Source organism: Ambystoma mexicanum, chromosome 12 (genome assembly GCF_040938575.1).
Source record: "Ambystoma mexicanum isolate Mex_15411 chromosome 12, UKY_AmexF1_1, whole genome shotgun sequence".
NCBI lineage: Eukaryota > Metazoa > Chordata > Amphibia > Caudata > Ambystomatidae > Ambystoma > Ambystoma mexicanum.
The window spans coordinates 229,422,369-229,449,822 of NC_090936.1; the positions used below are offsets into that span (position 1 = coordinate 229,422,369).

Genomic DNA, 27,454 nt, shown 5'->3' on the forward strand with positions numbered 1-27,454 from the left:
CTCCATTGCCAGGGGCCAGAAACTTTTATTACCCATTCCCATTGAGTCCCATAGGGCTCAACTGGAATGGGGAGGCCGGTAGCACTGGCACCATTCAGAATGAGCAGAACTCATAGTTTGCCGGTCCGGTAACAACGGTACCGGCAAGCTTACCAGTACCATTGTTACCAGACCGGCAAACGTGTAATGAGGGCCATTTTCCCCATGCAAAATGAAGCGCTTTAAAGTATTTTAGTATTGAAACATTTAATCTGACAGTGTGGTAAATGTGAATGTAAACCACTTACAGACACTTTTCTGCTGCACAGCCACACTCTCAATGAGGGCCAAAGTTTCAAAGGCAACACATTATATAAAATAGATCAAAACTATAAAAAATACACAGTTTGCTTCTGCAGTTGATATTCGGCATAATAGAAACCACAAAGACTCTAATAGCATTAAGAGTTCTCAAATTGTTTGCTACATTCTGCCTTTCCTAATTCAAATTTATGTTTTCTGAAAATTGACTTGCAAAGGGAAATGTGCAGTGCAAACCACATGTTCTGGAAAAGGCACATTTTTGAGGATTTCTGACTTGAGCACGTTTTCTTGATAAATCTTTCGGAGTTTAAGACAACAAATTTGTATTCTGATAACATTGTACATCTGTAGTAAAACGATTCTCTGTCATGGTCTATGCAGCATATTATTTTCCAGACATGGACTTTGACAGGGAAAAGAGTGAGGGGCGACAAGGAGAAGAAAAATGGTGGTGGGACGGAATGAGACATACATGTGTATGGTAGGTGGGAACGAGAAAAAGATTAACCAAGTGAAAAGGGAAAATAAAGCACAAGGGCCTGTGAATAGAAAGCAGGAGGGCTCTCAAAACTCAGTGGCCTAGAATAAGGACAGTAATTTATTTATTTTTTTATTTTTAGTTTTATTAACGTGTTAGTTTGTTTTTCGCAAAACTTTACGTCATATTTGTTTCCTTGAGCGACATTTCAAGATTTTCATGTAGATAGTGACATGTTTTTATATTTCCATTGCTCAATGTCGTTGTTTAACGTTATTCTTTAGACGTGATAGAGATCCAAAATTGGATGATGATTGTAATCATTTTCCGATCAGTGCCAGATGTTATTAGGAGCCACATTTCTTTTCCTCCACAGCTGGGTCTCTGTGGATTCATCATGTTGGCAAACTGCTTCCTTCGTTCTGTCAGCAGGGGGCCTTTTAGGATAATGTGGCAGATTGCTTCGGGTTGATTATCAATTTTGCAGAATCTGCAAAAGTTTTCTAGAGTTTTTATCTGTTTGGTTTCCGCTAAATATTCTTTGGTTGGAAGAATATTCAGGCATATTCCTAGGTACGTGTCGCAAATTCTTCTTGAGGGGAATTTTTCCAAGTAGGGTGGAAGTTCGTTAAGCGCTCTTGTTTCTTTCTCGGAAATTATGTTCATTTTGTACACTGCCTTATCGTAGCTTGTCTTTATTCAATCATTGACCTTAATTTTCTGTTTGGCTTTCGTGGGTCTGTTTATTAGCATCTCAACAGAAATGTTTTTTTCGTTCAGAATGCAGTGACAGGCTTTTTCCCCATAGATCAAAGGAAGTTGGAATTTGGACTGCCTGTCCTCGGGCGAAGATCTTGGATGCTGGTGTTTCATCGCTGTTAATGATCTTTCAATATGCGTTCAGTTGTTTCCAGCTTTGGATGGAACTTAGTGATTGTAGTCCTAGTTTGTGCCGTATTGTCGGCATTGGGTACGATTTGGCCACAAATAGTATTTTCCGCCAGAAGAGACCTTCTGTCATTGGCCAAATTATGGGAGAGATGTTAATTAGTGTTTTACTCCCATATAGGAGTATGGCGCTGACTTTCTGTTTGTAAAACGCTATCACAGGCTTCATGGTGAATTGGCCAAATTTCCAGTGATTAATCAGGCCTTGTCTGGCTAAGGTCAGGGCTCTGTGTTTTAGGTGGTTAAACCAGGTCTGTTACACGCTGGATTGCGAGATCAAAACACCAAGATATTTGATTTCCTTAACTGTATTTAGTGTATGTCCTGCTAGGTGGAATTGCAGGCGGTTGTGTTGTTTTTTGGAACAAAAGCTGAGCGACAAAGCTTTGTTTTTTTCTGGATTAATTTCCAAGTTGTTACAGTTCATGAAATATTCCAATTTGTTAAGACTTTTTTGAAGGCCAACCTCGGTCTTGTCAAAGATTACAATGTCGTCCGCATACAGAAGGTATGGGGCGGAAGTTTCGTTTCGGCGGGTTAGATATTGGTATGTTTTGGTTTCGGCAATGTCCAGCAAGTAGAAATGAAAAAGGGTTGCAGCGAGCGGACATCCTTGTTTGAGTCCCTTGGAGGTATGAATGACAGAGGATAGGACTCCATCTTTCGTAAGTCAGACTCTAATGGTGGTGTCACTGTAAAGTGCTTTGATGGGTTCAAGTAGCTCTTGTGCATATTTATGTTTCAAAAGTTTTTCACACAGTTTGTTTCTACTTATAGTGTCAAATGCCATCCTAAGGTCAACAAAGATGGCGTGGATGTTGGTTCAGGTTCTGATTGACTCTTGTTTCAGGATATTGAGGATTAGTAGATTGATGTTGGTACCTACATTTTTGGAAAATCTAGTTTGACGAGGGTCTTGTTTATTGTTTTCCTTGGTCCATTTGTTAAATCTTTTGACTAAGATTGTGTGCAAAGATCTTCCCGAGAGTTTGCAGAGATGAGGGGGAAGAGTCTTACAATTAGTTTAGCCCAGGCTTTGGGTTGGCTTTTGATGATAGTGTTGCTAAGGCCGTCGGGGCCCGGGGCTCTGGAAGAGTTGAGTCATCTGATGTGAAAGAGGATTCCTTCATAGCCCCATTGGTTATACCATGGGTTCTTGGTCGTACTGGCTGGGATATTATTGCTCTCTTGTTCTAGACTCACATTGTATATGGATTGGAAATGGACAGTCCAGGCTTCTTCAGGCACCTCTGCAATTAGACGTTGTTCAGTGATATGCGTCGGGTTGAAAAGTGACCAAAGGCCCCTAGTGTTTCTTTTATTCAGAGCAGCCAGCATGTGTTCAGCATCATTTTGTGCCATGGTTGCTTAGTTGTTCTTGAGCCAGTTTCTGAATTTTGATTTTATTTTTTTGATTTTAAACATTTGATCTATAGAGTCAGTTTTCTTTGTTGCTCTCAGAGATTTTCGCATTCGTTTCTTTGCCAATGCGATTGCTTCGAGGTAGGCGTGAGTATGGACTGTCTTAGATTAACTCTGGACATTTTTCTGAAAATAAGGTGTTAGGAGCCATTCATAATTGATTTTTTCTTTTACATCTCTGTTATATGATGTAAATAAATCTTCCAATCCTTTTATTTTTGCTTCTGGTATGCGTAATCGAGTTAAGCCAGTGTTGGTATTTAGATTCGGAATTTTTTTCTTATCTAAAGGTTGGTGGGGATGTTATATGTCATCTGTAGTTTGGCATGGTTGCTGTTCTTGTCAGTCCTGATTATCAGTTCTGTGATTTTGGGGTACAGGTTGGTAGAGGTGACGATGTAGTCAAGATGACCGTGGAGTTTCGCATTGTGCCAGGTCAGCTTTGCAAGGATATCTCCTCTTGTGTTCCCCTTCAGGAGTCGGAAATCTCGCCTCTGAAGTGCTGCTGACCAAGATTTGGCTTTCTCTCTTAAGTCGCTATTGGGACAGTGAAGATTTAGATCCCTGCATATGATTACTTATAGAAATCTATGTTTCGTGTAAAGGTTGTCAATTTGAGTCAATATCTCGTCCTGGAATTCCTCGTCAGACAGGAGAGACGGGCTCCAGTAAATGTTGAGAATAGCCAGGAAAGGGGATTCCTTCGTGTTTGGGGTCATTGGATCACTCTGGTTTTGTTTAAGAAGAGTTATTTGGAACCCTGGATTTGGTGATAGCATTTTCGATTAGTCTGTAGTTTGCGTCAACTTTCCATAGCGTTATGAGGCCTGATTGAGCGCGACCTTTGGTTGTGGTTATGGCGCGGGTCATATGATTCATATATATCCGTCACAGAATGGACTTGTGGAGAGCCAAGTCTTTTGGAGTCAGACTATTTCGAAGTTTGTAAGTTTGTTGCTGTCTTTTCCAAATAAGTGTGTAAAGCCTCTTGTGTTCCAGGAGCAGAGAGTGGAAGTCCGGAGCAGTTCGGTTTGTGGGCATTATAGATAAGTAGTGATTTTCTGTCGTCTGTATTTTTCTGAAGTGGCATGTTTAAGGACAGTAAGGGAGACAGAGAAATAAAGGAGTTTCAAAATAGGGAAATAAAAGTTGAGGAGGAAATAAGCATGGAAGAAAGACTGGAATAAGGGACAGAGTTCTTACATATTTTATTTTAATTTTAGTTAAAATTCAACATGGGGGCAAGAGTAGAATGAGGGCGGCATTTGAAAAAGATCTGTTGTTAACCAACCTGTTGTACTCAACAATTGAATATTGAGAGATGGGCACACTGCTAAACAAATTTTGTTTTAAAAAATGTCTTCTGTATTACTAATAGTTTAGAGTCCCAACCTGGCAAGACAAGTACATTTTTAAGAGGGAAACGTCCCTTAGATTTGTTTTCTCACACTTCTATCTGCCTGCCAAATGTTAGAATTGTTTGGCGCAAACATACCAGCTTTTGTGCGAATATCCTTAATTTAAAAAGTCCTCGACGATTCTGTGAAATTCTTCTGCAGAGTCCAAATGCAGGTTGTGTTTTCCCTCTGGCATCACATGTAGTTTTGATCCTTTTATCTGCTTTTGAATTAGTTCTGCATGGTAGAGCCTCATGAAATAATCTTTCTGTCCATGAATTATTAATGTCGGGCACTGAATGAGAGGCAGCACATTGTGACAAATATTACCATTGGGTTTCTTAGAAAAGCAGGTAATCTCTTTCATAAACATATTCAAGGCTTTAGACAAGTACTCAGGGCCATACATTTTTTCCAAGGGCTTCCTAAAGCTATCACTCAATTTGGAAATATCAAGGAGAATATTTAACCGCTTCATGACATCATTCGTAATATAGGACATTGCCCCCCAAATAACCAGCTTGTGTATTAGGTCAGGGTATTTTGCGGCTGCTATGAGGGCTGTTGCGCCACCAGCGCTCCACCCCAGCATAGAGAACCTCTTAAACTTCAAAGCCTGCATCAGATCCACAGCATCCTTTGCATCCCTTTCAAAGAAATATGGAGGATAATCCCGATTCGGTGGAATGGAGCGGCCTTGGCCCCTTGGATCCCAGGCCACCACTGTGAAGAGCTCTTTATTCAATGACTTCAGCTGTGGTCCAAAGTCTGTATCCCCACTGCCCATCACTCCTGGGATGAGCAGGATGGCATGATTTCCCTGCCCTGTTAGCTGATAATGGAGGTGTGCCCCGTTCACTTCAACTTTGGCAGAGGTCACAGAGGCGCAGTAAGACATTGATGTCTTCAATGGCATCAGCCATGCAGTGTTCATAGATCTAGCAAAACACCATAAGGGAGAGATTTCCCTCAACAGAGCCATGTTCACAGTGACAGAGAGGCCCAGACAGCACCAATGGGGTCAGTGTCCTAGTGTCCTAATGATTAGCGCCACACATAAGATCAATGTCTGGAGCCTCTTACAATGAGAGCAGGTGCAGTAGTAATGTAATGGCATATATCAATTGCATGTACACAACAGGAGAACAACAGATATATCGGGGCACCAAAGACAGGCACAAGGGCCCAATTATAGAGTACTTTTGTAGAGAAAGCTGCTGGAGTCGAGAATTGCTCTGAATAACTAATGATTGATGTAGTGAGATACACAGTTGGGAACCAGTAGAATAGACAACTGGTGAAGGACTGTTGAGGATAGGCAGCTACATGTACAGAAACAAAATATCCACACGTGGGTTCCAGGGGCTTTGGACCAAATGTCAGCTTTTACAGAAAATAATATTATTGTCCCTTGTGAGACTGTCTTCAGGTCAAGTGCAAGAGACTGGAGAAAAGTGTCAGAAGTGCTGTCCGTTGTTTGATTTCCGCCTCTTGCTCCAAGTATGACGTGTCTATTGAAGCCCCGCTGCTTGTTTCCATCAGCGGTGTGGGGCTCTGTGATACTCTGTAGAAGGCTTATCTTCTCATCCTGCCTGCTCCTGGTGCTCCTGCTTAGCCTTTTCTCTGCTTGTTCTCAGTCATCATAAGTTGAAGATAGAGGAACTACTCCTGCAGCTTCTGCTAGTCCTGTGTTTGTAACTGAATAATCACACTGGGTCCACCATGGAACAACATCTCTCTTACTTGCAGCTCTGCTGATTAGAAAATCACTAGAAAAGAATAAAAGAAAAGCATTTCAATTGCAAAGAATGCTTGAAAACTGCATGGATATATTAAGGAAGAAGAATCTGCAGCCATCCCTTTGCAACCACTAGACCTTGGGCAAGAGCTTGACCTATCATCATTCCACGTGACACTTTTGGTATGTTCACTATGTTTGAGGTAGCTGACATACAAACATTGCCTGGTGAGCATGCCCAGAAGACACAGGGTAAAGGGCATGTTCTCTGGCCATACACAGGGAAACGATCACGTGACAACAAGACCTGATAGGCATGAATTGCAACCATGCCCAGAGGACATTGTTTCTGTGGCATGGTTCTAGGCCATCCCCCAGTACAGTGCAATACTAATAGGGCTTCCTGGACATGGCCATCGGCTGTGCAAAAGGTACAATGCACATACTAACAATCCCCACTGTGTGTGACCTATGGCCATGCCGATTGGGCACTATTGACATGTTCACTCTGCCCTGGGCATGGTTTCAGATCATGATCCTGGCTTTGTGCAAATACGAAGAGTGCTCATAGGAAATTAACTATTGCACAGTGCACATACCAACAATGCCCAATCAACATGCCACAGGGTGACAAGATGGTGAAGTTAGTTTTACCAGTGAATTGAGCAAGGTGATAAGTGGGAAAGGGGAGGGGTGACTTTTGCATGAGGACGATAGAGCAGTTCATGGAGGAAGCTGAGTAAAAGCTAGCATAGCCAATGAATATGTCAATGAACAGCAAAGGACGTTGCTTCTGTGCCCTCCAACTCTGTGTAACATACTCCTCGCCCACTCCTTACTTCTCTGAGATTCAAACCAGGTTTATTGGCATGGAATGTTATAAAGACATTTAACACAGTAAACAGCAAATATTACTTTTACTGATCATTGTGGTACTCATTTTGGTGTCCTCAGAATGATACAAAATAGAGTTGGCCCACCAATATTACAAGCTGTTGCATTTGGATTCCCCACAAATGTTTTCATGAGGTGATACGACCCGAGGCGGCCAGCCGACCCTATCGGTAATGACAAGCTGCCCAAGTTAAGGGCACGAGGGAAGTAGAGTACCTTAACGCGGGCTGTGGGAAGGTACCAATAGGGTCACCACCCCACCCCCAGGGCCATATCGCCATCTGCACCCGTGCAGTTCCCTACAAACTGCTAATGGTGAATACCTTTTTTTTAAAAAGGGGTCTTACCTTGCGGTTCGGCCCAGCGCCATAGTTTCCAAGTCCATTTTCTATGTTGATGACTGTGACATCATCAACAAGGAAACTGAGTTGGGAGACTAGGCGTGACACTTGGCTGAACCGTAATTCAAGTTTCTTAAAATAAAATCACCTCGCCTTTAGCACCGCGAGTACAGATAAATGCAAGGTGAAAATAAAAAATTTAAAAAATGTACCTTTATTCAGTCCTGTGAAACTCCATCTCCATCAGGAATGTGTCTCCTGATGCACACGTGGCTCGGAGCACAGAAGGTACACTTTTTTTATATCACTTTGCCTTTAGCACCCATGTGTGTGTTTACTCGCGGGTGCTAAAGATGGCATGGGGGAGGAGGCGGGAGGGAGCAAGGGAGGCTCCGGCAAGGGGTGCATAGGTGTGGGGCTGCTTGAAAACCTGGTTTATACTGGAGAATAGAGCCTGCGTTCTGAGCTCCTTATTTGGCTGGCTTCCCCGCCCAGGATGCTAATTGTAGATATTAACAAACAGACCCATTTTACTGGCTACATTGATTGGCCAAGCATATTGGCAGATAGCACAGCACGGTATATTATTGCATCTGTTCCACTGTAAACTGAGTAATCTGAAAGTCAAAAGTACAAACTATGATAAGCAAACTCGGTGGCTTAGCACTCTTACTTTGAAGGTTTCTGTGTATCCAAAATGTCTCTGTTTCCAATCCTGGCAAGCAGAATTGCATGAGCTCCCCTAAAATTGACCTGCGCCAGTGGAAACATCTTTTGGCAAAGAAAGATCTTTAGAATGGGACAGGTTTTGCCAAAGATGAATCCTAGACAAACTCACAACAGGCTTCTGGGTCTATCGTTTCTCTGGGCTGGGTGAATAGAGGAGGATGTGATCTCCACCTAACAATGTGTTTATGCTGCGGCGGGCGAGGGGTTGCCCCATCAGGTGGAAGGTCAGGGGAGGACCAGCCTGCAGAGATACAGCAGCATGTAATGGGTCTTCTTGAGGGAGAGAAGTAAGAGACGGAAGAGTAGGTGGTGGTGGTGAAGGAGTCTCTTCCTGCTTCTGCTGTGGCAGAGGGGACAGCCATGCATAGAAGGAGACTCGGAGAGCAGCCTCCTCAAGCCCCCCTACAGAGCCAACTGGATTGTGGGAGTGGGATTATTTTCCTCTGCCACCAGGAAAATACATCAGGGTGTAGGAGCCTTTGGAATTCTGCACAGTGGAGGGCTGTGGAAAAAGGGTCAAGGGAGAGCAGAAGGGAAGGAGCCAAGCCTGAACCATAGAAATGATGGCCCGGAGGAACCCTTTGTGCAAATATCACAGGGAGGTGTACCTGAAACTTGATCCCTCAGCATTCACCAAGGCAGCTAGTGACCATGAAACCACCACTGACTGCTCCAATAGTGGTGAGGAGGAATAGAAAGAGGGTTCTTGCATATCCCAGAGCTGGGGTACAGCACTGCGGTAGCATCAAGGACATTGCGCCAAACCCCCCATATAGATTCAGCTTACCCAATTGGTGCCAGTAGCACTGGGAACTGTAGTCAGTGGCATGCCCATGTTGCTTGCACTCCCAGACACGTGGTTGAGATTTGGTGCACCACTACCTGTGAGCATAACCCCCAGAATACATCCAGATAATGGAAACAAAGACCCTTTATTCTTTGTTTTTGCAGCAGGGACCAATTGATTAAGGCAGCCAGATGTGCAGCCCTTCACAAGCATAACATAAATGAAAATCATTTACATGTAAGACAATTACAAACGAAATTGCAGGGTCAAGCCTGGATGTGAATAATTATGATAAGGAACATCAATAATTAAGTACAAGATGGAAATGAAAGTGTGTATGATAAATGAATTGTTCAGAATGCCGCACTAGGTCCCTCTCCTATTTAACATTATGTAATTAAACCACTAAGTTGAAGTTGGTATGACCAAATATCAGATTTGTCAATAACATCCTCCTCTTCACTCAGATATTGGAGTACACCTTCTTCCCCTTCCTCCTCACCTGATGTGGTTGAAGAATAATCCAACTTCTTTCTTTGGGTTCGCCCAGCATCTGCCTTCCTTTTTTTTGTGCAGATAAGGTCTGTCTCGGAAGGAAGCCACCCTGATTCCAGTCCTGGGAATCTCTGGTGACCCCTCTCCGCAACAGCCAGAATGTTGTAGGGGAAAAAGCCTCTGGCATAAAAAAACTCAGATCTTCACAGTGGATGAAACAATAAGCTGGTCTTGATGGTTGATAATAGAAAACAATAATGTCCGGGAAAACTGGCTGTCTCAGAAGGAAAAGAAAGAACTCTGCAGAATGTCCGTGGGGAATAGCAGGGAAGAGTGTAACAAAAAATGAAGTATCTGAAATAGGGAATGAACAGGAATGTCCTAGACAACACCGGAAAGGATACAGCAAAACGAACAGACAGAACATGGGAAAAAGAAAAGGAGAACAGAAGTCCGAGTCAGAAGACAAGGTATGAGGCAAAATGCATGGAGCGGGAGAGAGGAAGGCAGAGAGAGGGGCTACAAACGGTAAGCTGAAGAGTGGGCGGACCACCGGCAAGAGAAATAATGTGGAGTGCTAGCAACAAGGAGAAATCCAGGAAGCTGCAACGCGCCGAGCCGCAGAGTGAAAGATAGTAAATAGAACTTGGCAGCGGCCATGTTGAAAAACACTAGACCGCTGCGTACATTGTGAAAACAACGTAACGGCACACTCTAATGGCGGCCGAACTTCCACCTACCCCATACGCACCAGTTACCCAAGTTCGTGACAGTATGCCCCCTTCGAAGGCCTCGTCCTCTCTGTTTACCAAGGTGGAATCTATGGAACTTTCTCAACAAACGAGGGGTCTGAATATTGGAACAAGGTTCCAAGGTATCCTCGGAAGTGGGGTATCCTTTCCAGTGGACCAAATATTCTAGGCGACCTCTGTGATACCGGGAGTCCCGGATCTGAGAGACCTCGTACTCCTCAGAAATAGAGCTGGGAAAGACACACAGTTTGGGAGCAGACTGCATTCGGATACCAGGCAAATAAGGCCGTAAAAGAGAGGAATGGAAGACTGGATGTACCCGCCTTAGGGTTTTTGGTAATTTAAGGCGATAGGCTACAGGATTGATCTTGGAAAGTATCTCATAGGGACCTATGTAATGGGTAGCCAATTTGGAAGGACGGACCCAGCGAGGTAGGAACTTGGTAGAAAGCATTACTTTGGTGCCTTTCCCCCATTTGGGTACCTGTCTACGATGTCTATCAGCTTGTTCCTTATAGCAATTGCATGCCTCTTGAAGACTCTGTCTAGCCGTATCGTGGGCCTCTTTGATTTGAGCAAGTGTAGTCTCAATGGATGGTATGTTTGATTCTACCAAAAAAACAGGCACTATGGATTGGGGATGTATACCGTAGGTACAGTAAAAAGGACTGATTCCTAATGCAGTATGCACCGAGTTATTGTATGCGAACTCTGCGGTGGGGAGTAAAGACACCCAGTTATCTTGTTGTTGGTTGATAAAGCATCTGAGATACTGTTCCAAGGTTCCATTCAGCCTCTCTGTCTGTCCGTTGGTTTGGGGATGGAATCCAGAGGAGAGAGCTCTTTCGATACCCAATCTTTTGCACAAAACTGTCCAGAATTTGGAGGTGTATTGACTGCCCCGATAGGATATGATTTTCTGGGGAAGACCGTGTAACCTGAAAATGTCTTTCAAGAAGACATCCGCCATAACAGAAGCGGAGGGTATTCCGGCCAGGGGGGGAAAATGTGCTAGCTTGGAGAAGAAGTCCACTGTTACCATAATACAAGAGCAGCCTTGTGAGACGGGTAAATCAACTATAAAGTCAGTTGAGATGTGCTTCCAGGGAGCAAGTGGAATTTGGCTCCTGTTGAAGCAATCCCAATGGCTTCTGTGTAAGATGTTTTCTCTGTAAACAAACTAGACAGGTTTGAACATACTCTTGAGTATCCGCTCTCATGTTGGGCCAATAGAATAATCTTTGGAGTAATTCCAGAGTACTTCGTATTCCCCGATGACCAGCAACCTTGGAGTCATGGTACCATCGGAGAACCCTTTGTCTGAGATCATGAGATGGAATGATCAACTTCCCGTGGGCAAAGTATAACCCATCCCTTCTTTCCACCGGCTGCTTCATAAAGGCAGAGGTAGGCCAGGTTGAGGGAAGCGTCTTGAACCTGTTGCAAAAAGGAAGTCACTGGCGAAACAATCCTTGTAAGGGGAAACATCAGTTCTTTTCTTGAGTAGGGTTCTTGTTGGTGTCCTCTCTGCGAGATGATGCGTCAGCAATCTGATTTTGGGAACCTGGTATATAGATAATACTGAAGTGGAATTGAGCAAAAAAGTGAGCCCATCTGGCTTGACGGGTATTGTAGCATTCTTGTTGTTTGAGTACCTGCAGGTTTTTATGATCCGTCCATATTAGGAAGGGATGTAGACTTTCTTGGAGCAAATGTCTCCACTGCAGACAAGCTAATTTCATGGCCAACAGCTCACGTTCTATTACTGAATAGTTCCGTTGGCTTGGGCTCAAAGTCTTTGAGAAGTAGGCTATGGTGTCAGGGGCAGGACTAGCCATAGATCATGTACTGTTGGAACTGTAGGGCCAGGGACCATGAAGAAACCTAGACCCAGAAAGCTACTTTACTTAAAAAGGCTGTTATGCCCTTTCTGTAGACGAATTGCCGCCCAAAACTACAAATCCCAGCATTTGGCACGCCAGGACTACATTTCCCAGCATGCTCTGCGGATTCGCGAGCCAATGAGAAGCCGCGCTGGGTGTGGTGCGCGAGTGCGCATGCGCAAGCCCCAAGGCACGGGGCTTGTGCTCGAGACATCGAGGAGAGTGGACGTGTGCCCAGCAGCTCCTCGGAATTCACACGCGAGGGGCCCAGAGCCTCCGGAGGAACCATCCGGCCCCTCGCTTCATAAAGATAAGTACCGCTCAGCCCACGGAGTGTCTGGGACCTACGGGGGAAGCGCAGGGGGGCACATCCCAACCCCTCCAGAGCCCCCTGCGCCGGCACTTAGGAGCTAAGTGGGCGGGGTTCGGGGGAAAGAGTTCTGCTCTGTGATTGTGTGCAGGCGAAAGACGATACTATTTTGTCTCGTGGAACATAAGCCGGAAAGGCGCACGAGGCGGGAGCGCATTACAGTGCCAAAAGGCAGTCGGTCTGAAGGAAGACCGAATACTGGCAAAATATAGATCCTGGGGGGTTGAAGGCCACGTGCGGCAGCGCACCCCAAAGGAACCTGGAAATGTTTGAATGCACGGAATGCAGAATGCGTGTAGAGTGTGTTTGGGAGAGTGAGAGACTGACGGAATCAGAAGGCACACGCTAATGCTTGTCCTTTGTTCTTTCCTTTTAGTGTGCATCCGATCACCTGACCGCAAGGACGTGGCACAGGACTCGACAGCCTTTGCAGGACAGGACTTAAGGACAGAAGTATAAGCTAAGTGTGCTTGTGCATGAGACTTTTGTTCATGAAAATGTAACAGGACTCACATCTTGTTTATCAATCCATGTTTGTTTTAACTTCGTGCTCTGAGGAGAATGTACATGATATGTTGAAGGGCAATGTGGTGTGAAGGGAAACACCTTTACATGTAAAGGTGTTAAACACGCTTGCAGCAAACAGTTCAGGAAAAGTGTGCAGCCATCGTTTACCCTACAATCCCCAGTCCCATCCATAACCTCTTCCTACCCCTCAATCCGGTTAACCTAAAAATCCCGCTACCTATCCACTCATCGAGCTCCTAACCCTCCTTCCCCGCTCTGGTTACAGAGGTCTGTGTAAGCCTTGACTTGCAGACACTGGGACCATTGAGGGGGTGGTTGGTACTGCTTCGCTCCTGCGCCTTGGACCTGAGCATCCTGACATATGGGATGTTCTAAGCCTTTGTTAGACTGAAGGAGAACGGCACCCACCGCCGCAGCTGAAGCATCGGTTTCCAATATAAAGGGCTGTAGTTGGTCTGGTGTCTTAGAACAGGAGACGTGCAGAATCTTTGTTTCAAGCACCAGTTGAAAGGAACGGAAGACTTCTTTAGTAGAGAGGTAATCGGAAGTGTGAGTTGGGAGAATTCAGGAATAAACTTCTGGTAAAAGTTGGCCAATCCAAGGAATAGTTGGATCTCCTTGACCGAGGAAGGCGGTGGCCAAGACAAAATAGCTTCTACCTTCTTTGGATCCATGGTAACTCCTTGGTCTGATAAAATAAACCCCAAATAAGATATTGAAGACTGTGAGAATGCACACTTTTTGGGTTTTGCAAGAAGGTGATGTAACTGGAGCCGGCGTAGTACCTCCTTAATGTGATGCTGATTGTCCTCTCGGTTACGAGAAAAGACCAGAATATCGTCTAGGTAGACCACCGTGGTTTGACCCAATAGATCTGAGAACAAACGATTCATAAAATGTTGGAAAACGGAAGGGGCGTTGACTAGCCCGAACGGCATTACCTGATACGCAAATAGACTGTATGGAGTGCAGAAGGCCGTCTTCCATTCATCACCTGCTCTAATGTGGAGCAGGTGATAAGCATTCCAGAGGTCAAGTTTTGTGAATACAGCAGAGCCTTGGACCGACTCCAACACTTCTGAAATGATAGGCATGGCATAGCGATCTTTGATGGTTACCTTATTTAGACCCCTGTAGTCTATACAAGGCCTTAGCTCTTTGGTATCTCATTTGGGAATGAAAAACAAAGAGGCCCCAGCTGGGGATCGGGAAGGTCTGATGATCCTGTTAGCGAGATTGTCATCTAGATAGTGCCTAAGTACCTCCTTTTCAGACACTGAGAAGGGGTACATCCTGCCAAAAGGAACCAAGGCCTGGGGAACTAAATCGATTCTGCAATCCTCTGGTCTATGTGGAGGTAGTTTGAGGGGAGATTGTTCCTTGTAGACTTCAGAAAACACAGTTAAATAACTGGGTATGCAATGGATTGAACTAAGTCTCGGTAGAACATACTGTCTTTACAGTTTCAAACAGTGGTTCGGGTAGACATTCCTCTTTACAGTGCTTGGAGTGAAAACTCAAAAGATTGTTGATCCAGTTTATGGTAGGATTGTGTCTTCTGAGACATCCTATACCCAATATGACCGGAAAGTAGGCTGCACGGATGATATCAAATCTCATTCTTTCTGAGTGCTGTTGAATGAAGACTTTTACTTCTACCGTAGTATGAGTAATAAGTCCGGAACACAGGGGTGTTCTATCCACTCCTTCCACCTTTTGATCTTCCGTCTTGGAGATTCTTTTTAGACCCACTTATCGGCCCATATGGTGTCCTGAAAGTTTCCAGCAGCTCTGCAGTCCAGCAGGGCCTGTGTGTCGACTTCTCTCCCTCTGAACTGGATCTTGACAGCAACAACCATAAGACGCAAATCCTCAGACGTCTTGGCGGAGGTGACAGAAAAGGTTGTGTAGGGACTGGAGGTCGCCCCTCGATAGTCCGTCCTGTTAACTATCAAGGGTGCTCATTTCCCAGCCTCCTAGGAGGAACATCTGGACAGTCCCTCAACAGGTGGGTGGAAACACCACGGTACATACAGAGGCTTCCATCTCTTCTTCTCTTTCTCTCTTCCAGAGTTAACGGAGCTCGAGTAGTTCCTATTTGCATAGGTTCATCTCTGATGGGGCGCGTGGCAGGAGAGGAAGGTAAGGGGTTTGCTACAGTTCTTCATCTTTTCATTCTTTCATTCTGTCAAGCGGAAATCTATTCTCAGAACCGCTGTGAGGTCTGAAAAAGTCTCAGGACGAGGAATCCGAGCAAGCTCATCTTTTAATTCTTCTCACAGTCCTCTGCGAAAAATGGTGTATTGGGCCTGTTCTTGCCAGCCCGCCTCGGCTGCTAATTTCTTAAAGATAGAAATGTAAGTAAGTTGGTCAGAATTTCCTTGGCGTACATCCAACAGGTCTTCACTGGCTACACAGGCACATTCTGTCCTGAGGAGCGTCTGCTGTAAGAGGGTCTTGAAAGCTGCGAAATCTTGCAGAACTGGGTCGGGCTGAGATACTAATGGAGTTGCCCATGCCAAAGCGTTTCCAGTCATACGAGTAATCATGAAACCCACTTTGGCATGATCTGAAGCAAAAAAGCCCTTTCTAAAGGCAAAATGAATGTTACAAGCCTCCAATAATTCCTTTACCTTCCGTTCAGAGCTGTCAAATTTCCCTGAAACCAGGGGTAAAAGGGGGAGATCAGAAGTCTGCTGTTCTCTAGCAGCCACTCTTTGCTGTAAAGCTGCATTGTCAGTCTTGAGCGCCTGAACCTCAAGATTAAGGTTTTGAACCACTGCCACAAGTTCTTGAATCTGGTGTGGCCATATTTTCTGTTGGGCGTTGCAAGCTATCAGATTTGTCAGTAATATCCTCCTCTTCACTCAGATATTGTAGTACACTTTCTTCCCCTTCCTCCTCACCTGATGTGGTTGAAGAATAATCCAACTTCTTTCTTTGGGTTCGCCGAGCGTCTGCCTTCTTTTTTTGTGCAGATAAGGTCTGCCTCGGAAGGAAGCCACTGTGATTCCAGTCCTGGGAATCTCCGGTGACCCCTCTCCGCAACAGCCAGAACGTTGTAGGGGAAAAATCCTCTGGCATAAAAAAAAAACAGAACTTCACAATGGATGAAACAATAAGCTGGTCTTGATGGTTGATAATAGAAAACAATAGTGTCCGGGAAAACTAGCTGTCTTTGAAGGAAAAGAAATAACTCTGCAGAATGTCCGTGGGAAATAGTAGGGAAGAGTGTAACAAAAAATTAAGAATCTGAAATAGGGAATGAACAGGAATGTCCTAGACAACACCAGAAAGGATACAGCAAAATGAACAGACAGAACAGGGGAAAAAGAAAAGGAGAACAGAAGATCGAGTCAGAAGACAAGGTATGAGGCAAAATGCGTGGAGCGGGAGAGAGGAAGGCAGAGAGAGGGTCTACAAAAGGTAAGCTGAAGAGTGGGCAGATCACCGCCAAGAGAAATAATGTGGAGCGCTAGCAACGAGGAGAAATCCAGGAAGTTGCAATGCGCCGAGCTGCTGAGTGAAGGATAGTAAAAAGATCTTGGCGGCGTCCATGTTGAAAAACACTTATTGACACTTACTGAAAAACACTTATTGAAAAACACTTATTGACTAAGGACTTTTAAGAAGTTCTACAAAAGAAATTGAACCCCACAGCACCATACAGATAAATCTGGGGCAACATGTTAGTAAACCCTAATCTATAGGTGTATCAACCTATGAAGATGTTCTGAGGTAATCAATACAATGTAGCCATCTCTTCCATTACATGGAGATATGAAGGAAGGCAGAGAAATACTCCTCTGATCAAGCTATCAAATAACTGCACTTGACTGATCTTGCTCTTGTCCAAATCTTCTTTAAGAATAAGGTTGGTGACATCTCTTTCAAGTAAAGAAAGTGTCAACATAGGGGTGACCAATGATTGCATTTTATCTTCCCTCCACCACAGGTTTTTTAATCTATTTTTTCTATTAATTTTGTAGTGTAACCATTACTTTGACAGCAAATGGGTATATGTGATTGACTCTCCAAAAAAGAAATGTTCCTGTCCTGAAGAATGCCACATAATTTTCTTGAAAAAGAGTGCTAGAGAAGCTCAATCAACAACATGACCGAAACGTATGTCGACTATCGAAGAGACCACAATTAATCAGTCTTTTCATTTCAGAAACCATTTGAGGTCAACCATTTGACAAATTTAGATCTATGTGACTTATAGACGATACCTACAGCTCTGCAATATCTACATCAGAGAACTTGTGTTAGAAAATACAACAGCTTTTGTGTAGTATTCCCTTTTCTACCAATTTTTCGAACAACTGTTATACTATAGAATATTAGCAAAAAGTCACTTGCTAACTCCACTTTTGTTTGAATTTATGATTCATTTAGTGTATTTTATCATGAATTATGTTCTATTTTTATGTTTAATTGAAAGTAAAAAATATATTTTCAGTGTGAAAAGATTCTTGTGGTGGAGGAAAAAGAATAGCCAGTATTGATATGAGGTTAATTATAGTGTCACCAATCTAAGATATCTGGACAGAGGAGTAATCAGTTTTCAATTTATATTGTTGGATTGTGATGAAGCATAATCTTTTTCTTGGTCATCTTCATCCCGTCATTATTCATTTTAGACACAGTCGATGGGGTGGCAGAGAAAGAGACCTTGGATTTTTAATCATGCCGTTCATGTTTTCTGTCTTTTGTTTTTCCCTATACTTCAGTTGATAGGATCTGCACATTTCCTCCATCTGCACCTGAGATAGTGGGTGGATCAGAAAGTGCTACTTCCTCTGCTGGTCTTGGTGGAGGTTTATTTATTTTATTTATCGGTCATTTATATGTTGCCTGTACACTTAAACAAGTGTTTCAAAGTGCTCCAATGCAGGAAGGACAAGGATTAACATTCTTAGTAATCATTGGGATATTCAGAATGGGAAAGTGCAATATGCTTAAAGGTAACACCATAGTACAGGAGGAATACAAAACTGTAACAACATATGACAGGGAATATTGCACATGCCTGGCGGTCGGTACAAAAAAAAAACATGAAAAAAGGAGGAAGGGGAGGGGGCGATGGCGATGTAGGGTAAGATGCACAAGAACAAATAGGAGCAAGAAAAAATAGAGAAGGAGAGTAGATGGGGTAACAGGGGAGGGGTGGTAGATTCTACACAACCAGACTAAGTACAATAATCAGGCAGTGCACACTAAAACACATGAATCAGCAGTGCTAGCAGATAGCAAGTGATGGTGAAGCTAGAAATGTCTGAGTTCACTACTCAAAGGAAGGACTGCACGTGTGCTTTGAAGCCTGGCCAAGCATGAGAGGTCACCAACAGCCCCCAGCCTAGAAGGTTTACACCGGATGTGGAGGGTGGAGATGGAAGAAAGTGAGTACACACGTTGTGGCCAGGCTCGGACAGGGTCAGACAGGGCTTGACCCTTAGATGGAGGCCCTTTGATGGGGCCGGCGAACGTCATCTGGCTCTGTGCTTGCACCCATGGATGTAGTCCTGCCAGTCAATCAAGCGGCAGGCAGGAGACACGTGGTTCGGGTGAAAAAACAGCTGATGGGAAGTGCTGCACGATCGCCCATCTTAAAGGCCCCAGTGGACTGCAGGAAAGGACAGGCAGGATGAAGTTGGTGGGTGGTGGCGCTCCCGAAATGGAGGGTACAGAAAGAGGAGGTGCAGGAAGGCAAGGCACCTTATAAAGGGCAAACACTGTTGATGGGGTCGGCAAACACCATCCGGCTCCATGCTTGCCTCCACGAATGTAGTCCAGCCAGCCAATCAAGCTGCAGGCAGGAGACACATGGTCCGGGTGAAAAAACAGCTCATGGTTCTTAGTGCAGTATCCCGCATTTTCATCGACTGGCCCATTTACCGGAGAGTGTATTTTGATGGGGCTGTAGAATGTAAGTTGGATGATACTTTCAATTGGCCACATGTGATTCTCACCTCCTTAGTGCACACAGCAAGTGCTGCTGCAGGAGGAAACACGCCATGAGCAGCGCATATTCCGTTGCCTCTCTTTAATTTGGGTTATCGATATGTTGTTTAATTGTCCTTAAATGTGTGTCACCTGTTACCCAAATCTCTGCTGCTACCTCTCAGCAAGATCAGATGAGACTGCCACACATTAGCTGCCCTCAGGGAATCCTAGCTCCTACTGCTCATTCTTGCCCATGTCACCCGATGGCATGTGTCTTATCCACTTATTCTAAGAGACGGACCATGACTAGTGTGTCACCCACCAACACTCTGAATCTCTGCTCTCCCATCCAGTGAAATCAAGAAAGGATACCTCTTCTACAAGCTACCCTGAGGGATTCCTAGCTCCTCCGAGTCCTCCTCACAGCTGTCACCAAATGCAATGTGTTTCGTCCAATAACTTCAAGAGTCAGATGCTGACTGTTGTATCACTGGACGCCTCCCTGAATTTCTGCACCGACATCTCAGCAAAAGCAGGTGATCATGCTCCTCCCAAAAGCTGCCCTAAAATATTTCAGGCTCCTCCCACCCTGCCTTCCAGGTGTCAACCAATGACACATATCTCGTCTATTTGCTTCAAGAGATGGACAATGACTGGGTGTGTCACCCAGCTCCTCCCCAATATCTACTGATTACTTCTAGAAAAATCAGGTACGGGTGCCCCTCCAACATGTTGCCCTGAGGGTTTAGTGGTTCCTCCTGCTCCTCCTCTCAGGTGTGAACTGATAGCACATGTCTCATCCTCTCACTTCAAGAGCTAGAACTGACTGTGTGTCACCCGGCTCTCCGAATTTCTGGTTATGGAACGTGTGTTGTACACCGACTCCAAATCACTGAATGTGTTACATAGCCATGCATAGGTAAAAAGCAACCCTTAATCTCACTCTCTGAATGAATTTCAGCTGCTCACTACCTTTCTTTCTTCCCACAGCTTCTCTGAAGGCACTTCACTTTATTAGGCCTTACCTATATTTCCTAAGCCTGCCTCCACAACAGCCTCCTGGATCTCTGAAAGCTTCCTGAGACTGAACAGGAGATCCCAACCATGTGCCTCACTTTAAGCCACGTGGATGAACTTCAGGCAAACTTTTCAGGAATTTCATCCGAGGTTAATCCCGGACAAACCATGGAAAATTCGGGTGATTTGAGTTTGTTATGAGGTTTGTCCAAGTCTACTGGTAAGATACATCAGGAGGTTAAAATTGCCACTGTAAAAATGTGGGTAACCTGGTGGTCACAAGGTAGTTGGATACCCAGAAAGTCAGGACAGAGGATTGATATGTTTGTTGTACAACTCTGAGTATACCCTGTAATTGTCAGATTTACATTCTGATAAGATGGGTCAGTGAGCCATCACACTTTCTACAGACTTTGGCATGTATTGCACGTGTGATTGCAGGTGACTTTCTCAAAATGATTTCCCAATGTAATCCTGAGCAATTGGACCCAATAGCAAGACATACAATTACAATACCAATTTTATTACAATTTCATATTAAATTTCAACATCATGTCAATCTAAAATATTTATACAAAAAACAATCATCTAGGATTATCCACAACACATTAGTAAATACAAAAATCACAAAACATACAATAAATACACATTATACGAACAATAGAAACCTAAAACCATTACATCAATCACAATAGGACACAAAGTGAATTTTAATTGGTCCAGTTTGTGTCTTCAAAAATCATCGGCCGGGGGCGCTGTTGCTCTCGAGGCCATATGCACGAATTTGCGTGAGCTCTGTCAGTGTGCTGGGGTACCGGACCAAATACTAGTGGGTAAAAGGTCTGTTTGTTTTATGATATCAACCAAGAAGAGGTGTGAACTACCTGAGCTGACCCTTGCAAAAAATTGGGAGGATTGCAGCTACAACTCCGGAGATGCGATATTCTGACTGGCTGGGCCTGCATCAGCTCCCTAAAGGGACGACCTGGGGTGGTCGAGGAGGTCACTTCCTGTTAAGACTAACACGCTGTCACCATGCGATCCCTGCTGTGAAGAGGCGGAGACCCAATTTGCCCTTTGAGGACGCTCGCCTCGCCAGTGCCGCTTCCAATCCCGAGGCTGCACCCGCACTCCTGGACCCAAACTGGGGGCAGCAGATCACCCCCCATTGTACGCTGCATGGTCGAAGCAGCGAGGAGTCACTGGCCCGTCTAGAACAATGTTGCTGAGCTGTGCTCCGAAGAGGACAGCAGGGCTCTTCACATACTGCACGGTCGCCAGACGCACAGGAGGTGGTGAGGAAACACAGAACCAGACAACAACGCACCAGTAAGTGGTGCCACAGCTGAGCGGCGACCTGGGCCATCGGGCCCCAACACCATTGCCCTACACCTGACGTGGAAATTGCTTGCCACTCCGCAATATGAGCGCATGAAAGGACAGCACCATCCCAGTCCACCGAAGCCGGTGCGGGTACCGTGGAACATGTACATCAGCCCGGAATGGCACGCGGCCAAGTGAACTCCCTGCCTCGAGGCGCAGACAGTGGAAATTTCTCCAGCGCATTTGGTTGCCAGCTCATAAAGCCACTACGCAGACGCTGCGGCAAGCTGATGGACACACAGAATACCCAGTAAGCAGGTGGGGAACGGGGATAGCGCCTGCAGAGAATTTGGCATACCTCGCGACCCGACCCACAGCTGGCCCCCAATGGGAGGGTTACCAGGCGAGCCCTCCCTACACACCCTCCCCGGGGCACACAATCTTGAGGGCCTTGTTCACCACCTGGCGTAGGCCTGGACCTTCCCCCCACCAGACCACGTTATAAGAGTGTTGCCCGCAACACGTAGACACCAGCAACCGAACCGTCCACATGGACCAGATGACTGGAGGGGGAACCACACATAAGCACGAGCTGTTACGGGAGAGCCAGGAACATGACAACTATTGCGCTGGGGCGCTTTTAGTGGCATTTCGAGGGCAAGCCACATGGAAAGACTCTGAACTGGCCCATACCCAATCTGGTAATGAGAGGGAAGGGATTAAGGAGGAGACACGCCATAACTCACAAATCAGAGACTCTAAACGTGCCGATGCCCTAAGGGAAGCTGAGGAACAGACTAAGAGAAGTGGCATAAGGCACATACGATACTGGTACTGGGCAAACGTGGCTCGCACCCTGAACACCACAAGAATGAACTTATCCTGAACTGACACAAGTGGGGCGGAGTCCTGATTGACCCATACCTCAGAGCAAGCGCATCTGATCTGTGCAAATACTGAGTGCCACAATATAATGCCTAAAGCAGCAGCATTCAAGAAGGGCGGCACAATGGACAGATTTGCCAAGCCAGCCACCAAACTGACCAGCATGGGCAGTGAGGGAACTGACAGCCCAGAAGAGATGACATCAACGCTGCCCCCTGCCCCTATGGATTTATTAAGCGTCTATACCACTATGCAGCAAGGGTTCACTTCCATAAACAGGCTAGATGGTATCACCATCAACATCACAACAATTCGAGCCCAGCTGGAGAAAGCCATGCAGAGCATCACAGATGCAGAAACACGGATTGGCACAGCAGAAGACGCAATAGAGGCACTACAGAACATGGTGACAAGCATGGCGAAAGACCTGTGCACTGTCAAAATGAAGTGCAAAGATTTGGAAGCCAGATCCCACAGAAACAATGTTCGTATCATAGGGGTACCCGTGGATGCCCTAAAGATGCCTATGGAACTGGCCATCAAGGATCTACTGAAAGATCTGCTAGGGGATCCAGGCTGGTCCCCTATGTTGGTTGTCGAACGCAAACACAGATCCCAGGCTGAAAAGCCCAAGCCGGGCACCTTTCCCCGGCCGATAATAGCATGGCTCATGAACTACAGAGACAGGGATATGATTTTAAGAGCCGCAAGAGAGAAACAAGACCTGAAGATGGGATGCAGCATGATCTGTATTTTCCCTGACTACACCCTGGTAGTCCAGCAGGAAAGGCGCACGTTCATCAGAGTAAAGAAACTTCGGAGAGAATGCAAGATACCCTATGCAATGCTGTACCAGGCCAGGCTGCGCATGCAATTCAAGAATAAGATGTACTTTTTCACATTTCCTGAGGAAGCAGCCACTTTCGTAGAGGCTAATATCCCTATACCTGACAAGCTGCCACCTGAAGATGAAAATGAGTAAATGTAATGTATTGACCTATATTATTATTGAGGACACTGGACAAATTTCATATAAGGTCAATATTACTGATATTGATATTTTATTTCTATCGCGCTCGTATATAAGTGTTTAAGAGCACGACAAGGCAAGGGAGGGGAACAGGGGAGAACAAAACAATGATCTTACTGGGCCCAGTGACGTTGAGAATGTGCAAGTGCATGGGAGAGGGGGCGGGGAAAAGTGCATGGAGGGGGAAAGTGTGGAGCAAAGGAGGTACAGATAAATAATAATAAATAAATAAATACAGGAAACAAACAGTGGTATTGCAGTCAGCAATTGGCAAGTGCTGGGTTTAAGGCAGCATACAGGGTAGGTCTGATAAGTGCAGGAAGAAAAAGGGGGGCTGTATGGGTACAAATACAGACCCCATTGCAAGGGGTGGCCCGGAGGCAGTGCGGGAGGGTGGCAGGGTGAGCAGGTACCTGGGCCCAGAGGACAGAGGGTGGGCAGGTGCACCGTGCCAAGAGAGAACAGACCAGCAGGGGAGAGGGGGAGCGAAGGAAGAAGCAAAGAGGAAGGTCTTGACGTGCTGCCGGAACCGGAGATGGTTCTCCTCAAGTTTTAGAGTGGCAGGGAGGCTGTTCCAGAGGGAGGCCCCAGCTGAAGACAGAGATCTACCCCCAGCTTGTTTCTTCGAAAAAAGACTGACCCTGAGGGCATTAGAGGTAGAGGAGCAAAGAGCTTGAGAGGGGAGGAATTTGTGGAAGGATCACTGAAGGTATTTTGGACCCAGGCCCCAGAAAGCCTTGTGGACAATGCAGAGGGTTTTGAATTTAATCCTTGCATCCACTGGGAGCCAATGCAGAGATTTCAGAGCTGTAGAGATATGATCCCAGGGCTTGAGGCCAAGGACAAGTCTTGCAGTCCTGTTCTGGATTAGTTGCAGAGGGCGGAGAGTAGAGGCAGGTAGATTTAGAAAGAGGCTGTTACAATAGACCAACCTAGAGAGAACCAGAGCTTGGGAGACCATGAGTTTCTGGGGGAAGGAGAGGAAAGGCAGAGTAGCTCTGAGGAGGTGCAGTAGGAGGTTTGACTTTTTAGAGACATCAGAGATGTGGGCGGAGAAGGAAAGTGTGGAGTCAAAGATGACCCGAGGGTGTCAATGTGGTCCTTAATGGTTTTAGAGGAACAGGGATTAACCTGTTTTGATGAGGCTTTCATAGATCGGACTTTTCTAGCGACCTCATCAGGGGAGACTAGAGGAAAGGACAAGAAGGAGTGTGGGGGGTGGCTGAAGGAGGGTCAGCAAGCACAGACGGAGAGGGGAGTGGAGGGGGATGGGTATAGAGGGTGGACAGGATGTCCTGGGTTATTTAGATAAAGTGAGAGGCAAGGGCATTGCAAAGAGCCTGGGAGGCAACAGGAGGGATAGAGACTGCAGCAGGGTTGGCCAGCTCCTTGCAGATTTTAAAGAGTTCGGCTGAGTTGTTAGATGCCGCAGAGACACAAGCTTGAATGTGGACTCTCTTCTTGGTGAGGACAGGGAGTCGGTATTGCCTTTGGAGCAGGCGACTAGCCAGTTTGTCAGAGGATGAACAAGAAGTCCTCCATTACTCTTAGCCGCCCTATACTTATGTTTAAGTGTAGCTAGGTCAGAGTCATACCAGGAATTGCACTTGGATTTGGACTTCAAATGGATCCTCATGACAGGGGCAGGAGCATCAAGAGTATCAAAAATTGAAGAGTAGATTAGAGACAGGGCTATGTCAGGATGTGAGACAGCCAGAGGTGAAGGGGGTATAGAAGGTGTCAGCGAAAGCCTCCACTGACACACGCTTGTTGGGCCGGAAGGCCAAGAAGGTAGGTGGCAGTGTTGGGGGAAATGTTGGGGTAGGCTTGGCTTGGGCGGAAGAGAGGGAGAGATGAGAGGAGAGGAGGGAGTGATCGCTCCAGGGAAGAGGAGTGGTAAAGGGATGGAGAGTAGGAGGTCAGAGGAGATCAAGACATTGAGTGTCTGCCCTGCAGAGTGAGTCGGGCCAGAGGGTAGGATGGAGAGGGAGAGGGAGTCACAGAGGTCACAGAAGTGTACAGAGGAGGAACAAGGAGAGTCTAAATGGATATTGAGGTCACTGAGGAGGAGGAGCTGAGTGGTAGAGACCAGGAGGGAGGAGGAGAGGTCCGCCCACTCAGAGAGAAATGAGGTGATTTGAGCAGGAGGCTGGTAGATGGTAGCCACAGTAAGAGAATGGGTAGGAGAGAGAGAGAGCGTACAGACTAGGCATAGAAAAGAGGAGTAGGTCTGAGTGGGAAGATAGAGGCAGGAATCCACTCAGGAAAGATCAGGGCTACCCCCCCCACCGGACCGGGAGGATCTGGGTGGAGAGAGGATCTTGTAGCCATCAGGGAGCGTGTAATTGGTTGTAACGAATGTGGACATGAGGAGGTCTGATCGAGTAAGCGCCATGCCCTGAGGTCGCCCACTGAACACGTGGTGAATGCAGGAGGTGGGTGGCTGGCTCATATGAAGCGGGGTGTGTATATGGCAATATCCCCCACAATAGCCTGAAGTAGTCCACAGAGTATACCAGGCGAGTGTGTAGTGGGGAATTTATCATCTGGCCGGAACCTATGAATGGGTGGAACATTGATAGCACTATATATTCTCGACCTACAAGATCCAATTGACAGTTACAACTAGAATTGTGGACTTTGCCTCACACTGAATCAGGGGCTGGACCTAGGCCAGTGGCATACACTGTGATTAGCGATCAGCACTTCATGTATAGAGGGATGCCAGGTGGGGTTTGAAATGGGCCCTGCAGGCCACAGCAATTCATAATGAGTGTTGGTAACATTACTATATGGTTCAACGGAAACTTAGAAAAGACATGGCTTTGATGTTTTGAACAGGGACCCTGCCTGCCATGGCAACAGACCACCCCCAATGCGAGTGCACAATTTAGTTAAAGGAGAGAGGGTTTGGGGTTAGGGGGTGGTTCGGGCAAAGCATAGTTTAGGTTTGGGGTACCATGGGGGAGGGGATGCATGTGGGAAGTTGGGGTAAAAATTTTATAAAAAACGCACAGAGTAACTGCAACATGTTATCATCACGCTGGAAGAATGTATGGTATTGTCAAGATGGAACAAGAACGTGTGAGAGATGATGGCTGATGGGGTGGTGGCCGGGGTTAAACCACACAGTTGGAATATGAGGGGCTTAGGCATAACTCTGATGGCGTATGTTAATAGGCAAAATGCCCAGATATTATTTTTGCAAGAAACACACTTGTTAGATCATCAGGCTCTTAAGTTTTCCCCTGGATGGGGCGAACACTGTTTTTATACCTCCTATTCCACGCAGGATCGTGGAGTCATGATTCTGATTCCAAGGTCTCTCCCATACACCCACTTTGCAAAAGAGACTGACCCCTGCGGTAGATACATACTGGTACTGGTACACGGGAAGTTACTGCCCCAACATTGATGACCCGGAGTTCTATGTAGAGGTTTTTCTGGAAATTCGCCAAGTACCCTACTGCTCAAATAATATGTGGCAGCGACTTCAACACCATATTAGATGTAGACCTGGATAGAACATCAATCGCATCTAGAACCTTGACGCACGCAGCACGCATGATACACACACACACAGTGCGGTCTGGGCCTGAGAGACGCCTGGCGATTGCTACACGGGATCCAGAGGGCCTACACTTTTTGTGCATGACATGCATTCCAGAATATATCTCTGGTTAATTTCCGAAAGTGTGCTGGGCTGGGTGACTGAAATTGAGATACTGCCCAGAACACTGTTGGATCAGTCCCCTGTATCTCTCCTGTTGAATATCCCGGATTGAACCCCCCAGAGAGCACCATGGCAGTCTAAAGCAGCAGCCCTGCATGACCCCGCGTTTAGAACATGTTTGTCAACACACATCACGGATTTCTTTGAGAATAATGAAGGGTCGGTGGCTCAACAGGCGGTCTTATGGCAGGCATTTAAAGTTTACATAAAGGGTATTGCTATGTCCACGGAACTAGGGGTACTCTGTGACATTATGCAGGAACTCAAGAGGAGGGAAGAATCACTGGCAAAATTACAAATGGAATATGCTTTGAGTCCAATTGCGCAGCTTAGTGTGGATATAAAAACACAGCTAGATGAATACCGGGGGGCAGCGGACAGAGAACTGCACTACTTTGACAGACCAGCAACAGCACGCAGATATGGTGAGCAGGACAGACTGGGTAAGCTTTTGG

General features: G+C 45.8%; 1 pseudogene; it reads right to left on the minus strand.

Annotated features, from left to right (window-relative positions):
• Positions 1 to 4,342: 4,342 nt before the first annotated feature.
• LOC138513467 (valacyclovir hydrolase pseudogene) overlaps positions 4,343 to 27,454 on the minus strand; it is a 90,260-nt pseudogene continuing 67,148 nt past the window's right edge.